The following is an 18,586-nucleotide window of genomic DNA, read 5'->3' as shown; positions in this document are numbered from 1 at the left end:
TATTGCTAAACCTGTTTCTTCCACCATTATTAAAGCCTTGTTGAGGCTTTTGATCCTTCCATGAGAGATTTGGATGATTTCTCCATGAGGGGTTATAGGTGTTTCCATAAGGTTCACCCATATAATTCACCTCTGCTATTGCAGGGTTTTCAGGATCATAAGCTTCTTCTTCAGAAGATGCCTCTTGAGTACTGTTGGATGCAGCTTACATTCCATTCAGACTCTGAGAAATCATATTGACTTGATGAGTCAATATTTTTTTCTGAGCCAATATGGCATTCAGAGTATCAATTTCAAGAACTCCCTTCTTCTGAGGCGTCCCATTACCCACAGGATTCCACTCAGAAGTGTACATGAACTGGTTATTAGCAACCATGTCAATGAGTTCTTGAGCTTCTGCAGGCGTTTTCTTTAGGTGAATGGATCCACCTGCAGAAGTATCCAATGACATCTTAGCTAATTCAGACAGACCATCATAGAATATATCCAGGATGGTCCATTCTGAAAGCATGTCAGAAGGACACTTTTTGGTCAGTTCCTTGTATCTATCCCAAGCTTCATAGAGGGATTCGTCTTCTTTCTGTCTGAAGGTTTGAACATCCACTCTAAGCTTGCTCAGCTTTTGAGGAGGAAAGAACTTGGCTAAGAAAGCCGTGACCAGCTTATCTCAAGAGTTCAGGCTATCTTTGGGATGAGAGTCCAACCACACTCTAGCTCTGTCTCTTACAGCAAAAGGGAAAAGCATGAGCCTGTAGACTTCAGGATCTACTCCATTAGTCTTAACAGTATCACAGATCTGCAAAAATTCAGTTAAGAACTGAAAAGGATCTTCAGATGGAAGTCCATGAAACTTGCAGTTTTGTTGCATCAGAGAAACTAATTGAGGTTTAAGCTCAAAATTGTTTGCTCCAATGGTAGGGATGGAGATGCTTCTTCCATGTAAATTGGAATTAGGTGCAGTAAAGTCACCAAGCATCCTCCTTGCATTATTATTATTTTCGGCTGCCATATCCTCTTCCTTTTCAAAAATTCCTGTAAGGTTGTCTCTGGATTGTTGTATTTTAGCTTCTCTTAGTTTCCTCTTCAGAGTCCTTTCAGGTTCAAGGTCTACTTCAACAAGAATGTTCTTGTCCTTGCTCCTGCTCATATGAAAAAGAAGGGAACAGAAAAATAATAATAGGAATCCTTTTTACCCTGGTATAGGGGTTCCCCTGTGTGAGTAGAAGAAGAAAAGAATGTAATGTAAAGAAAGGAAGAAGAGAAAATTCGAACACAGATGGAAGAGGGGGTTCGAATTTGTGTGAGATGAAGTGTTAGTAGATGAATAAATAAATAGAAGGAGATGAGAGAGAAAGAGGATTTTCGAAAATAAAATTTTGAAAAGGGGTTAGTGATTTTCGAAAATTAGGAATGAAATCAAGTTAAAATTAAAAATTGAAACAATTAGTTAATTAAAAAGAATTTTTGAAAAAGAGGGAGATATTTTCGAAAATTAGAGAGAGAGAGAGAGTTAGTTAGGTAGTTTTGAAAAAGATAAGAAACAAACAAAAAGTTAGTTAGTTAGTTGAGAAAGATTTGAAAATAAATTTTGAAAAGATGACAAGATAAGAAGTTAGAGAAGGTATTTTAAAATCAAATTTTTTGGAAAAGATTTGTTTTAAAAAGATATGATTAAAAAGATATGATTTTGAAAAAGATAAGATAAAAATATATTTTTGAAAAGATATGATTGAAATTAGTTTTGAAAAAGATTTGATTTTTAAAATCATAATTAATGACTTGACTCACAAGAAATCACAAGATATGATTCTAGAACTTAAAGTTTGAATCTTTCTTGACAAGCAAGTAACAAACTTGAAATTTTTCAATCAAAACATTAATTAATGAGAATATTTTCGAAAATTATAAGGTAAAATTAAGAAAAGATTTTTGAAAAATATTTTTAAAATTTTCGAAAATAAATAAGAAAAATGAAAAAGATTTGATTTTTGAAAAAGATTTTAAAAAAGATAAGATTTTTAAATTGAAAATTTGATTTGACTCATAAGAACAACTAGATTTTAAAAATTTTTGAAAAAGTCAATCCAAATTTTTGAAATTTATGAGTGAAAAAGGGAAAGATATTTTTTTTATTTTTGAATTTTTAATGATGAAAGAGAAAAACATGAAAAAGACTCAATGCATGAAAGTTATGGATCAAAACAATGAATGCATGCAAGAATGCTATGAATGTCAAGATGAACACCAAGAACACTTTGAAGATCATGATGAACATCAAGAACATATTTTTGAAAAATTTTCAATGCAAAGAAAACATGTAAGACACCAAACTTAGAAATCTTTCATGTTCAGACACTATGAATGCAAAAATGCACATGAAAAACAAGAAAAGACACAAAACAAGAAAACATCAAGATCAAAAAGAAGACTTACCAAGAACAACTTGAAAATCATGAAGAACACTATGAATGCATGAATTTTTCGAAAATTTTATGCAGACTTTAAAACGTGCAATTGACACCAAACTTAAAATTGATTTTTATGCATGAAATATTTTTTTGATTTTTATGATTTTCTCATTTTTTTTTTGGTATTTTTCGAAAATTAATTTGAAAAAGGAAAATAAGGATTTCAAAATTTTAAATATGAATTCTAGGAATCTTTCAATGTTAGTCTAAAGCTCCAATCCAAGGGTTAGACATGGCTTAATAGCCAGCCAAGCTTCAGCAGTACAAGCAATTCCCTAACATGTGGAGGCCTCAGTCCAAAAGAATTTAGACATGGCTCTACAGCCAACCAGGCTTCAACATGCTTGATGAAACTCTAGAATTCATTCTTAAAAATTCTGAAGAAAAATATATTTTTGAAAAGATTTAAAATTTTTTTTTCGAAAATAAAGGAAAAAAATTTTTTTTTGAAAGATTTTTGAAAACTTTTTGAAAACAAAATAAGAAGAAAATTACCAAATCTGAGCAACATGATGAACCGTCAGCTGTCCAAACTCGAACAATCCCCGGCAACGGCGCCAAAAACTTGGTATGCGAAATTGTTACTCTGAGGTTGTAAAATTTGTTGTTCATTCTCTCCCTGGCAATGGCGCCACAACTGGTGCACAATACCATGGTCCAAACATAACTTCACAACTTCGCACAACTAACCAGCAAGTGCACTGGGTCGTCCAAGTAATAAACCTTACGTGAGTAAGGGTCGATCCCACGGAGATTGTTGGTATGAAGCAAGCTACGGTCACCTTGTAAATCTCAGTCAAGCGGATATCAAATGGTTATAAAGTTTTTGAATAATAATAAATAAATGGAAAATAAAGATTGAAATACTTATGCAATTCATTGGTGAGAATTTCAGATAAGCGTATAGAGAGGCCTTCGTTCTTCTGAACTTCTGCTTTCCTGCTGTCTTCATCCAATCAGTCCTACTCCTTTCCATGGAAAGCTTTCTGTAAGGGCATCACCGTTGTCAATGGCTACATCCCATCCTCTCTGTGAAAATGGTCCAAATGCGCTGTCACTGCATGGCTAATCATCTGGAGGTTCTCGATCATACTGGAATAGGATTTACTATCCTTTTGCGTCTGTCACTACGCCCAGCACTCGCGAGTTTGAAGTTCGTCACAGCCATCCCTTCTCAGATCCTACTCGGAATACCACGGAGAAGGTTTAGACTTTCCAGATCTCAGGAATTGCCATCTATTTGTTCTAACTTATACCACGAAGATACTAATAACTCGGACTCGGTCCCCTGTATTAGATATCTAAGAGATACTCATTCTAGCTTGGTTGCATGTAGAACGGAAGTGTTTGTCAGGCACGCGTTCATAAGTGAGAATGATGATGAGCGTCACATAATCATCACATTCATCATGTTCTTGGGTGCGAATGGATATCTTAGAAGCGGAATAAGTTGAATTGAATAGAAAACAGTAGTACTTTGCATTAATTCATGAGGAACAGCAGAGCTTCACACCTTAATCTATGGAGTGTAGAAACTCTACCGTTGAAAATATATAAGTGAAAGGTTCAGGCATGGCCGAGAGGCCAGCCCCCAAAACGTGATCACAGGATCAAAAATACAATCCAGGATGTCTAATACAATAGTAAAAAGTCCTATTTATACTAAACTAGCTACTAGGGTTTACAGAAGTAAGTAATTGATGCATAAATCCACTTACGGGGTCCACTTGGTGTTTTCTTGGGCTGAGCTTTAGCTTTCCACGTGCAGAGGCTTCTTTTGGAGTTGAACGCCAAGTTGTAACGTGTTTTTGGCGTTCAACTCTGGTTCGTGACGTGTTTCTGGCGTTTAACTCCAGACTGCAGCGTAGAACTGGCGTTCAACGCCCTTTTACGTCATCTAAACTCGGACAAAGTATAAACTATTATATATTGCTGGAAAGCCCTGGATGTCTACTTTCCAACGCAATTGGAAGCACGCCATTTTGAGTTCTGTAGCTCCAGAAAATACACTTTGAGTTCAGGGAGGTCAGAATCCAACAGCATCAGCAGTCCTTCTTCAACCTCTGAATCTGATTTTTGCTCAAGTCCTTCAATTTCAGCCAGAAAATACCTGAAATCATAGAAAAACATACAAACTCATAGTAAAGTTCAGAAATGTGAATTTAACATAAAAACTAATAAAAACATCCCTAAAAGTAACTAGATCCTACTAAAAACATACTAAAAACAATGCCAAAAAGCGTATAAATTATCCGCTCATCACAACACCAAACTTAAATTGTTGCTTGTCCCCAAGCAACTGAAAATCAAATAGGATAAAAAGAAAAGAATATACTATAAATTCCAAACTATCAATGAACCATAGCTCCAGTCAGATGAGCGGGACTTGTAGCTTTTTGCCTCTTGAATAGTTTTGGCATCTCATTTTATCCATTGAGGTTCAGAATGATTGGCATCTATAGGAACTCAGAGTTCAGATAGTGTTATTGATTCTCCTAGTTTAGTATGTTGATTCTTGAACACAGCTACTTTATGAGTCTTGGCCGTGGCCCTAAGCACTTTGTTTTTCAGTATTACCACCGGATACATAAATGCCACAGACACATAATTGGGTGAACCTTTTCAGATTGTGACTCAGCTTTGCTAAAGTCCCCAATTAGAGGTGTCCAGGGTTCTTAAGCACACTATGTTTTTGCTTTGGACCTTGACTTTAACCGCTCAGTCTCAAGTTTTCACTTGACACCTTCACGCCACAAGCACATGGTTAGGGACAACTTGGTTTAGCCGCTTAGGCTAGGATTTTATTCCTTTAGGCCCTCCTATCCACTGATGCACAAAGCCTTGGGATCCTTTTTATTTACCCTTGCCTTTTGGTTTTAAGGGTTATTGGCTTTTTGCTCTTGCCTTTTGGTTTTAAGAGCTTTTGGCTTTTTCTGCTTGCTTTTTCTTTTTCTCTTTTTTTTTCGCCATTTTTTTTCTCTTTTTTTTTCTGCAAGCTTTTGTATTCACTGCTTTTTCTTGCTTCAAGAATCATTTTTATGATTTTTCAGATTATCAAATAACATGTCTCCTATTCATCATTCTTTCAAGAGCCAACATATTTAACATTCTAAAACACCAACTTCAAAAGACATATGCACTGTTCAAGCATTCATTCAGAAAACAAAAAGTATTGTCTCCACATCAAAATAATTAAACTAAGTTCAAGGATAAGTTCGAAACTCATGTACTTCTTGTTCTTTTGTAATTAAAACATTTTTCCATTTAAGAGAGGTGATGGATTCATATTCACTACTTTAAGGCATAGACACTTAGACACTAATGATCATGTAATAAAGACACAAACATAGATAAACATTTAACATAAGAAAATGAAAAACAGAAAGTTTAAGAACAAGGAATGAGTCCACTTTAATGATGGTGGCATTTTCTCCTTGAGGAACCAATGATGTCCTTGAGCTCTTCTATGTCTCTTCCTTGTCTTTGTTGCTTAATCCCTAGTGATTTTGGTGCTCCTATCCTTAGTTGCTCCCAATAATTGTGTGGGGGAAAATGTATCCCCTGAGGTATCTCAGGGATCTCTTGATTTGCAGTCAAATGTTCTACCACTGAGCTATAGATCCTTTACATGAATCTCTCCATCTCCCATGACTTGGAGGTGGAAGATTTTGTCTTCCCTTTTCTCTTCTCTGGCAGAGAGTTTTGATGGAGTGGGGCTGGAATGGTGCTAGAAGCACAAGCCCTACCACGCGAACGCGTGCCCCACGCGTCCGTGTCGTTTTTCAAAATATGGCCATTCACGCGTGCGCGTCACCCACGCACACGCGTCACCCTAATTTTTGGCATTATGCGAACAAAACAGAAAGTTGTGCGTGCGCGAGGCTGCACCCGCGCCAATAGCATAAATCACTTCACGCGAACGCGTGATCTACGCGTCCGCATCATCTGAAAATAACGCCAATCACGCGAAATCATGAACCATGCGTCCGCGTCATATGCGACGCACAGCTTATCCAGATCAGCGCCAGATATCATATCTTTTCTTCCCCAAATCCTAATTTTTCTTATCCGTTCTTATTTCTTTCTTCTCTCTTCTTCCTTCTTTATTCTTTCTAATTTTTTTTACTTTCTCCAACCTTATTTTTCACTTTCATTATCAAGATTCTTTTCTTTCTTTCTTCACTTTTTACTTTTCCATTATTTTTATTTATGTTTTCTTCTTTTTCTTTTTTACTTTCATTATCTACGTTTTCCTTCTTTTCCTTTTTATTCTTTTAATTGGTGTTAGAAATTTAATTGGGTGATTATTTTCTTCTATAATTGCTTGTGGATTGTTTAGAAGTTATTTGACAATTATTAATTATTTTAGGGTTATTTGCATATTCAAATTCAATACTTTCCATAACATATTTACCATGCATGCTAAGTGTTTGTGAAAAAGTCCGTATGGCATTGTGCATATTTAATTATTTTATTCTTCTACTCTAATGTCTGTTTTTCACAAAACCCCTTTTTATATATAATTCATTAAAAATAATTGTCAATACAAACAAGTTGTTAGTTTGAAAGAGTTGGTAATCAAATTGGGCATTTAATGCTTGATCTATGCTACACATGCCTTTGCCAGCATGCCAATAAACATCTTGCATCTACTTGCCATCACATTCACTTGCTATATTTTCATTGAGGAACTTCTCACATGTAGTCGCGACCATGTGTTAACGACATCCTTCTTTACTGTGCATTAATTATCACTTGTACCATCCCCTTCCTTGCTCTAACCCTTAGCTTTAAAAGTAACTTTCTTTTTCCCTTTTCAGGATGGCCACCAAGAAGGGTAAAGAGAAAGCTACTCCCAAACCACCGGCAAGGAAAGGAACAAAAAGAGCACTAGCTGCAGAGCCACCCGTCCACTTGCACATCTCAGTATGCACCGAGGATGGTGCAACCTTTAAGTGTGGGGAGGTCGATACCAGTCTCCATGTGTTAGTTATTTTCTTCTCAACACCAATATATTACTTTATTTGTTAGTTCATTGTTGTATTTGCATGTTTAATTGCATGTTTATGCATTTAGTTACTACTTGGTTAAAGTAATAAATTCTTTTCAAGACTCTATTTTATAATATTTCACTAATTTAAATTAAAATTTTTGTGTTAAAATTATTTGAAGATTGTAAATTGGAACATAGTTTAAAGCTAGAAAACACAACCCATGAGATTTGAGCTTAATTACATGGTTACATTATTTAACTATAATATTTTATTCTTGTGTGTTTCCTTCTCTATAATTGTGATCTTTACTTTGTTCCATTCTATATGTCCACTATTTAGTGTATTTACATGCTTGCATATGATTGAGGCCATTACTTGTTTTTGCTCACTTACCCCAAACAGCCTACCCTTTTATGTCACCCTTGTTAGCCACCTTGAGCCTTTTTATCCCCCTTGTTCTATATTTTACCACATCACTAGCCTTAAGCAGAAAAACAAATTAAATACCCCAATTGAATCTTTGGTTAGCTTAAGATAGTGTGTTAACTAAGTGTGGGGAAACTGTGGGTACTTGGGTTAATGAAAGTGTACAGTGTTCAAATGATAAAATATTGGGAATTTGGGTACCTACACATGCGATACAAGTTAAAAGAAGAGTTGATGCATGAGTATGTAATACAAAAGTGGGAAAACTTTGGGTAACTAGGCATGAATTTAAAAGTATAGAGTGTATGTATAGGTAAGAGCTTAGGTTAGTCAAGGATTCAATTTATAGCTCACTTAGCCATATATATACCCTCACATTTACCTTGGCCCCATTACAACCTTAAAAAGACCTCATGATGTTTGCATTGGTACATTAAATACTTATTGATTGGTTAGGTGAAGAACAAGGTTTAGAAAGCATGATTAGAGAAGAGCAGAGTGATTACCCTATACACTAGAGTGACTAGAGTGCATATACACCATCAGTAAGAGTTCAATGCTTGATTCTGTGTTCCCTGCTTTTATGAGCTATCTTCTTACAAGTTTAATTGCTTTTAATGTATGAATTTTAATTAATGATATTTAACGTATTTATGTTTGAAGAACTTATCTATTTTTAACCAAATAGGCAAAATCATTTTAGCATATAGTTGCATTCATATACATAGGTTGCATTGCATTGCATGAGTCTTACTTTTCCCTACTCATTTACTTTATCTCCTTAAGCTAAGCATGAGGAGATGCTAATGTCTAAGTGTGGGGAGGTTGATAAACCACTATTTTATAGTTTATCTTGTGTTTAATTGAGTGGTTTCATCAAGTCTTCACCCACTTATTCATACTAATTGCATGATTTTACATTTTCCTTCCTAGTATTGTTTTATGATTGAAAACTTGCTTCCTAGAGATCTTTAATTAGTATATTTTAATTTTTCTTTATACCATTCGATACCGTGATCTATGTGTTAAGTGTTTCAGGCTTTATAGGGCAGGAATGGCTTAGAGAATGGAGAGGAAGCTTACAAAAATGGAAGGAACACAAGAAACTAAGGAGATGACCAGTGAACACCGACACGTGCGCATGGCTCACGTGAGCGCGTGGAATGGAGAAAACTACAGCGACGCGTGCACGTGCCTGACGCGTACGCGTGGATTGGAGTCTGCACAAATGACGCGAACACGTGGACGACGCGTACATGTGACAAGGAAAATTGCTGAATGACGCGCACGCATGGACGACGCGTACGCGTTACCTGCACGATCTGCAGAATTAATAGAAAATATTGGGGGCAATTTCTGGGCTGTTTCTGACCCAGTTTTCGGCCCAGAAAACATAGATTAGAGGCTATAAAGTGAGGGAATCAATCCATTCATTGATACAACATTCATTATTCATAACTTTAGGTTTTTGATGTAGTTTTAGAGAGAGAGGCTCTCTCCTCTCTCTTACGATTTAGGATTAGGATTTCTCTTAAAGGTTAGGTTTACTTCTTCTACATTCCAGGTTCTATCTTCTTTTAAATTTAGTTTCTCTTATCTACTTTTATTTACTCTATTACTTTAGTTGCTCTATTTCACTTGGTAATTATTTATGTTACCAAAATTGGCTTATGAACTCTTCATGTTAGATTTGAATTTATGTTTAAATGCAATTTGAGGTATTCCAGATTTATGATTTTAATTTAGCTTTTTACATTCTTAGCTTTAATTGATGAATTGATTAAGAGAAGACACTTGAGTTGGAATGCTCAAGTGGATAGTTAAATTGGAAGTTGTTGGCTAATTCTCTATTTACTAACGCTAGACCTTCCCAAGGGAGAGGACTAGGATTTGCAAATAAGAGTTAGCTCAATCACTTGAAATTCCTTTATTTAGTAAGGGTTAATTAAGTGAAAACAACAACCTCTTTATACTACACTTGAGAGAATTCCAACAAGGATAGGACTTCCAATTAATCATTCTTTCATTCAAGGCTTTTTATTTTAATTACATAAAATCTCTTGTTAATTTTCATTGCTTTAATTTACAATCATATGCTTGTGCCCATTGCCCAAACTCCAAATTTCCCAAAAAACTCATAACCAATAATAAATACACCTCCCTGCAATTCCTTGAGAGACGACCCGAGGTTTAAATACTTCGGTTATAAATTTTATTGGGTTTTGTTACTTGTGACAACCAAACTTTTGTACGAAAGGATTCTCTGTTGGTTTAGAAACTATACTTACAACGCGATTATTTTTGTGAATTTCTTTACCGATAGAAAATCCAATCATCAGCGTGCGCGTACCTAACGCGTACGCGTGACACGCAAAAGAGGCCATCGACGCGTACGTGTGACTGATGCGTACGCATGACATGCGCGACATGCAGAATTTGCAGAAAACACTGGGGGCGATTTTAGGCCGAGTTTTGACCCAGTTTTCGGCCCAGAAACACAGACTAGAGCCAGAGGATAGCAGAGACTCAAGGGAGATTCACACAAGATTGGTTATGCCCACTCCAAGTTAAGCGTGGACCCTACGAAGCAAGTGGTCCCCATCCATGAAATTGAAGACATGATGATTGCTTTAATTAATTCTAATTTAAAAACTTTATTTTATTTTAAAAATAGGAAAATATATTATTTTAGTTTTAGAAGATAGATTTTAAATTAATTAGGATTAGATATAAAAAGGAATTCCAACAGGGGGATTCCAACAAAACGTTATTCCATTCCTGTTCAAAATTTACAATCCTTATTTTCTCTGAACCAGGAGCAACTAAACCTCCACTGTTAAAGTTAGGAGCTTTGTCTATTGTATGGATTGATTTTATTGTTTTCCTATTTTAATCCATGTCTTGATTTATATTTAAGAATTGTTTTCATCCTTTATTTTATGAATTTGGGTGGAACGGAAGTATGACCCCCTTTCTAATTGCGTTCTTGTATAACTTGGAAAAGCTCTTTAATTGAACAACAGCTTGAAAACAATTTCTCCTAAGTTTTAATTATCTGGATTTAATGGGATACGTGACATATAATCCTTTTATATTTGGGTAATTAGGATTTCTGTGGCATATAACTAGAATTAAACTTCACCCCCTAATTGGAATTAATTGACCAAGGAATTGGCTGTTGATGAATTTTAGAGGAGACTAGAAAGGTCTAAGGAATTATGGTCTAGTCACATAAAGTTGCCATGAATTAAATCTTACATGATTAAAATCAATTAATAAGAAAAGTCAATCCAGAAAATAGATAACTCTGAAGCCTTAACTATTTATCCATATATATTCCCAACTTATTTACTTGCCTTTCTTTAATATTCTTTATATTGTTTAATGTCTTTGAACACTCAAACATTATTTTCTGTTTGCCTAACTAAGTAAATTAATCAACCATTGTTTCTTAATCCATCAATCCTCGTGGTATCGACCCTCACTCACCTGAGGTATTACTTGGTACGACCTGGTGCACTTGCCGGTTAGTTTGTGGGTTATAAATTACCGCACCAAGTTTTTGGTGCCGTTGCCGGGGATTGATTGTGATTGACAACTATGAGTTGTTTGATTTCTTAGATTAGGCGTTTTAGTTTTAATTTTATTTAAATTTTGCTTTAGTATTTTCGAAAAAAAAAATTATTTTGATTTATTCAATTAAACCATTATTTTTTTCTTTTCTCTTAATTTCTGAAATTAAATTTGGTGTCCCCTTAGTTGTTTTATTCTTCCTATTTATTTATTGAGTTTAAATTTCCTTTATGTTCTTTCTTCTTTGCTTGCCTGTTTACCACATGGTGCGTTTAATTTTGTTTGGTATTTTGTGCTAAGGAAAAATAATAGAGAGAGATCACATAGGTTACTACTCACACCCAAGGAGTGATTCATATTATTATGAATAGGGGAACTACCCAACTTTTGGTTGGAAAAGTTAAAACCAAAGAAACTTCAGTTTTCCATGGTTCAACTATCAAGAACCACTATCTCCATATTCATATCAAGAACCACCACCTCCATATTCATACCAAAAACCACCACATCTCTACCCATATCAAGAACATCATCTTTTTACCCATATCAAGAGCCACTATCTCCCTATTCATACCAAGAACCATCATCTTTTTACTCTTATCAAGAATCATCATCTCCTTCTTATTCATATCAAGAGCCACCATCTCCTTATTCATCTCAAGTACCATCAGATATTGAGCTTCTCATGAAAGAATTCATACATGATATAAAGACGAGTGTCAAAAATGTAGAGAAACATGTGCAGTCGATTATCAAGTCCCAGGAAGAGGAACAAGCAAATTCCTTTCCAAGAGACATAATGCAAGATTCAATAGAAGAAAGTGAGGAAATCAATCAAATGAGTTTATACTCCAATGAATTAGAAAACTTTCCAACCTCACACATGGAAGAAGAGGAAGATGCAAAAACAAAGGAGGAAGATGCACAAACAAAGGAAGTTGTAAGGGATGAAAACAATGATGGGAATCTACACTCCAATGAAGTAGAGACTGGTATAGATAGTGAGTTTATTGAACCACCAATTCAAGAAGTTCTTGATGAAAGGTACTCTCTAACCATCACACAACACCCAAATTTTGAAATCAAAGAAGCGAAGGAAACCAAGGAAAGCACTGAAAAAGAGAAGGTCAGAAAAAACAATCCAATAAAAGAAGGCTTGTTGACGTTGGGATTTTTGCCAGTAAAGAATTTTATAAAAATAGTTGCGTTGTAGATATAGTTTCTAAACCAACAGAAATCCCTTCGTACAAACGTTTTGGTTGTCACAAGTAACAAACCCCCTTAAATTTGATAACCGAGTATTTAAACCTCGAGTCGTCTTCTCAAGGAACTGCAGGGAAGTATGTTCTTATTATTGGTTATGGAGGTCGTAAATTGGGGTTTTGAGAATGAGGAGCGAATGGTTTAATTAGCAATTAAAGTAAATGAAGAACAAGTAATTTAAATGGCAAGTAAAATAAATAGATGACTGTAAATAAACTTTTGGCAAGGTATGAGAAATTAGAGGTCCTATCCTAGCTATCCTTATAAATGATGATGAAAATTGAATCTTAATTCCACTTTGTTAACCTTTACTAAGGCAAAGGAAGGTCAAGGGATTAATTGGTTTAATCTTCGGATCCTATTTATTTCCTAAGAAAAGATTGGGATTATTGAAGTTTAATTTAATTAACAACGATAAAAATTATCAATCATGTTTGAGTTTGATAACTCCTGAGTTACTGATTTCTTAACCAAGACCAGAAGGAGAAAAATAAATCTACTGGAATAAAAATGTCTTCAGATGGGAATAACAATAATGTAAATAAAAGAAAGCAATAATAAACTGAAATACCTCAAATAACATTAATTTAAAGAGTAATCTGTAACATAGAAGAATTCATAAATAAAATTGGGAAAATAATAAAAAGGAATATTGAACCTGATAAAAAGAGATAATCCTGAAAGCGCATAAAATCCTAATTCTAAATCCTAATCCTAAAGAGAGAGGAGAGAATCTCCCTCTCAAAACTAAATCTAAATCATGAAAAACTAACTAATTGGAGACTCTCCTTGAATGGATGCATTCCCCCACTTTATAACCTTTGGTCTATGCCTTCTGGACTTGGATTTGGGCCAAAAAGGGCTTCAGAATTCTCTATGAGCATTTTCTGCAATTTCTGGTGCGTGGCCTCTGTCACGCGTCCGCGTGGGTCACGCGGTCGCGTCATTCGGAGTTTTCCTTGTCACGCGGTCGCGTCAGTCATGCGACCGCGTCATATGTGTTTCGCTCGAGGCGCGCGGTCGCGTCAGTCATGCGGTCGCGTTAATGCCTTTTCGTGCTGGCATGCGGCCGCGTCGCCCATGTGATCGCGTGGCTGCCAGTTTCTTCAAAAACTCTATTTTGTGCTTTCCTTCCATTTTGTATGTTTCCTTTCCATCCTTTAAGTCATTCCTGCCTTAGAAGATCTGAAACTACTCAACACACGAATCACGGCATCGAATGGAAATAAAGGGTAATCAAAATAATTATTTTTAAGCATAGGAAACATGTTTTTCACATACATCACATAATAAGGAAGGGAAAGTAAAACCATGCAATTAATATGAATAAGTGGGTGAAGGATTGAATAAATCACTCAGATTAAGCACAAAATATATCATAAAATATGGGTTTATCAACCTCCCCACACTTAAACAATAGCATGTCCTCATGCTAAGTTCAAGAGAAGCTATAAAGGAATGAAGAGGAAAGTAAGAATGTATGAAATGCAACCTATTTATATGAATGCAACTACATGCAAAATGTTTCTACCTACTTAGTTAAAAGTAAACAAATCTTTCAAGAAGAAATATGAACTGGATTTCACTAATTCAAATCATGAAAATGAAGTACAAATAGACTTGCAAGAAGAAAATAGCTCATGAAAGCAGGGAACAAGGGATTGAGCATCGAACCCTCACTGGTAGTGTATACACTCTAATCACTCAAGTGTCTAAGGTTCGATTCTCTCAATTCTCTACTAACCTTGCTTTCTAAGGCTTGCTTTTCTTCTACCAATCAACAAAAATTTAATGCACAAATACACAAATCAAGAGGTCTTTTAAGGGTTGTAATGGGGTTAGGGTCAAGGTAGGATTGTATTTGGTCAAGTGGACTAAAATCTGAATCCTTAATTAACTTAAACTTTCCACTAACTTAGACAATCAATGTAATCATAATACAACATCTAACTATCCATTAACCATATTTTTCACATATTCATGCATTCTAATTTCAAGTACAGTACATATGCATTGCTTTCACCATTTATTTTGGGGCATTTTGTCCCTTTTTATTATTTGCTCTTTTTCTTTTCTTTATATATATATATTTTTTTTTCTTTTATTTTTCTCAATGCATATGATTAAATTATTGGATGCATGAATCATGTCCTAAACATTTTTTTCACAATATTTCAGAAAATTCTAACATACTCAATTCTCAAACCAAATGTTTTCAAATTCAACTTTCCCCAAACTTAATTCATGAGCACTCTCACTAGTCTAAGCTAACCAAGGATTCAAATTAAGGACATTATTGTTTTCCGCTTAGAGTTAATGATGTGCTAAAGTAAAGAACAAAGGGGTATAATAGGCTCAACATTGGTTTGCAAAGAATAATGAAAAGGTAAGGCCATATGGGTATGTAAGCTCAGTGAAACAAAGGCCTCAATCATGTAAGTGTATGCATACATCAAATAATGGAAATATAGAATTAAGCAAGACAAAAATCACAATTTTAGAGAGAAAAATACACACTAAAAATAAAATATTGGTTGGTAAAATGCAACCAATTCAAATAGGCTCAAAAATCTCACAGGTTTTGTGTGTTCGAGCTCTAAACCATGTTCCAAAATAATATTTCTTCAAACAAGTGTAACGAAAAAAATTTATTCAAATTAGTGAAGTATTATAAAAAGTTTCTTGAAAAAGAAAATATTACTTTAACCAAGTGGTGGTAAAATATGCACAAAATCAAATAAATATGCAATGCAAATGCAACAACTAACAAGGAAAATAAAACATTGGTGTTTGAGAAGGAAATACTAACCCACGGAAGTCGGTATCGACCTCCCCACACTTAAAGATTGCACCGTCCTCAGTGCATGCTGAGATGTGCAGGTGGACGGGTTGTTCCAATTGGCGCTTTTCTCCAAAGATTGTGCAGATGGACTTGTCTTATTTCCCCATGTAAATGTCTTTCGGTTTCCTTCCGGGTGGCCATCCTGAAAAAAAAAGGGAAGAAAAGTAACCCAGAAATAGAGATAAGAAAATAAATGAAGTATGGGTGGGTTAATGCCAAATAATGAGGGTCTCAATTACATGGGACAACAAAGAGCACTCTATCATCCTCCATGAAATTAGAGAAGATCAAAGAGCTATGAGGGAGGAGCAAGAAAGACAAGGAAGAGACATAGATGAGCTCAAGAGCACCATTGGTTCTTCAGGAGAGGAAGACGCCACCTCACTAAGGTGGACTCATTCCTTAATCTCCTTGTCTATTTATTTTCTGTTTTTCGGTTTTTGAGCCTTATGTGTTATTTATGTTTGTGCCTTTACTACATGATCATTAGTGTCTAAGTGTCTATGCCTTAAAGTTATGAATATGAATCCATCACCTCTCTTGAATGAAAAATGTTTTAACTACAAAAGAACAAGAAGTACATGGTTTCGAATTCATCCTTGAAACTAGTTTAATTATTTTGATGTGGTGACAATACTTTTTGTTTTCTGAATGAATGCTTGAACAGTGCATATATCTTTTGAATTTGATGTTTATGGATGTTAAATATGTTGGCTCTTGAAGAATAAGGAAAAAGGAGAAATGTTATTTGATAATCTGAAAAATCATAAAAATGATTCTTGAAGCAAGAAAAAGCAGTGAATACAAAAGCTTGCAGAAAAAAAAAGAAAAGAAAAAAATAGCGAAAAAAAAGAAAGAAAAAGAAAAAGCAAGCAGAAAAAGCCAAAAGCTCTTTAAACCAAAAGGCAAGAGCAAAAAGCCAATAGCCCTTAAAACCAAAAGGCAAGGGTAAATAAAAAGGATCCAATGCTTTGAGCATCAGTGGATAGGAGGGCCTAAAGGAATAAAATCCTGGCCTATGCAGCTAAACCAAGCTGTCCCTAACCATGTGCTTGTGGCGTGAAGGTGTCAAGTGAAAACTTGAGACTGAGCGGTTAAAGTCAAGGTCCAAAGCAGAAAAAAAGAGTGTGCTTAAGAACCCTGGACACCTCTAATTGGGGACTTTAGCAAAGCCGAGTCACAATCTGAAAAGGTTCACCCAGTTATGTGTCTGTGGCATTTATGTATCCGGTGGTAATACTGGAAAACAAAGTGCTTAGGACCACGGCCAAGACTCATAAAGTAGCTGTGTTCAAGAATCAACATACTGAACTAGGAGAATCAATAATACTATCTAAATTCTAAGTTCCTATAGATGCCAATCATTCTGAACTTCAATGGATAAAGTGAGATGCCAAAACTATTCAAGAGACAAAAAGCTACAAGTCCCGCTCATCTGATTGGAGCTAAGTTTCATTGATATTTTGGAATTTATAGTATTTTCTCTTCTTTTTATCCTATTTGATTTTCAGTTGCTTGGGGACAAGCAACAATTTAAGTTTGGTGTTGTGATGAGCGGATAATTTATACGCTTTTTGGCATTGTTTTTACATAGTTTTCAGTATAATTTAGTTAGTTTTTAGTATATTTTTATTAGTTTTTAAATAAAAATCACATTTCTGGACTTTACTATGAGTTTGTGTATTAACCTGTGATTTCAGGTATTTTCTGGCTGAAATTGAGGGACTTGAGCAAAAATCAGATTCAGAGGTTGAAGAAGGACTGCAGATGCTGCTGGATTCTGACCTCCCTGCACTCAATTACGTTGGAAATTAGACATCCAGAGCTTTCCAGCAATATATAATAGTTTATACTTTACCCGAGTTTAGACGATGCAAACTGGCGTTCAACGCCAGTTCCATGCTGCATTCTGGAGTTAAACGCCAGAAACAGGTTGCAAAGTGGAGTTAAATGCCAGAAACAGGTTACAAACTGGCGTTCAACTCCAAGAGAAGCCTCTACACGTGTAAAGCTCAATGCTCAGCCCAAGCACACACCAAGTGGGCCCCAGAAGTGGATTTCTGCATCATTTACTCATTTCTGTAAACCCTAGTAACTAGTTTAGCATAAATAGGACTTTTTACTATTGTATTTACATCTTTGGATTATCTTTTGATCCTTTGATCACGTTTAGGGGGCTGGCCATTCGGCCATGCCTGGACCTTATCACTTATGTATTTTCAACGGTAGAGTTTCTACACTCCATAGATCAAGGTGTGGAGCTCTGCTGTTCCTCATGAATTAATACAAAGTACTACTGTTTTTCTATTCAATTCAAGCTTATTCCTTCTCTAAGATATCCATTCGCACCCAAGAACATTATGAATGTGATGATTATGTGATGCTCATCATCATTCTCACCTATGAACGCGTGCCTGACAAACACTTCCGTTCTACATGCAAACAAGCTAGAATGAGTATCTCTTAGATATCTAATACAGAGGACCGAGTCCGAGATATTAGAATCTTCGTGGTATAAGTTAGAACCCATGGACGGCCATTCTTGAGATCTGGAAAGTCTAAACCTTGTCTGTGGTATTCCGAGTAGGATCTGGGAAGGGATGGCTGTGACGAGCTTCAAACTCGCGAGTGCTGGGCGTAGTGACAGACGCAAAAGGATAGTAAATCCTATTCTAGTATGATCGAGAACCGACAGATGATTAGCCATGCAGTGACAGCGCATTGGACCATTTTCACAGAGAGGATGGGATGTAGCCATTGACAACGGTGATGCCCTACATAAAGCTTGCCATGGAAAGGAGTAGGAATGATTGGATGAAGACAGCACGAAAGCAGAGGTTCAGAGGAACGAAAGGCATCTCTATACGCTTATCTGAAATTCTCACCAATGAATTACATAAGTATCTCTATCCTAGTTTATATTTCAATTATGTTTTAATTATCAAATCTTCATAACTATCTGAATCCGCCTGACTGAGATTTACAAGGTGACCATAGCTTGCTTCAAGCCGACAATCTCC

At 35.5% G+C, this 18,586-nt stretch overlaps 1 non-coding gene across 1 annotated transcript; it reads left to right on the top strand.

Moving 5' to 3' along the window:
- Positions 1-505: 505 nt before the first annotated feature.
- On the top strand, positions 506-613 carry LOC112787722 (small nucleolar RNA R71). The gene has a single exon (XR_003195118.1). It is a non-coding gene; the product is annotated as a small nucleolar RNA R71 (small nucleolar RNA).
- The last annotated feature ends 17,973 nt before the right edge of the window (positions 614-18,586 follow it).

The sequence above is a fragment of the Arachis hypogaea genome, chromosome 20 (genome assembly GCF_003086295.3).
Source record: "Arachis hypogaea cultivar Tifrunner chromosome 20, arahy.Tifrunner.gnm2.J5K5, whole genome shotgun sequence".
NCBI lineage: Eukaryota > Viridiplantae > Streptophyta > Magnoliopsida > Fabales > Fabaceae > Arachis > Arachis hypogaea.
Note: the sequence above shows the minus strand (reverse complement) of the source record. Positions and strands in the feature narration are given on the sequence as shown.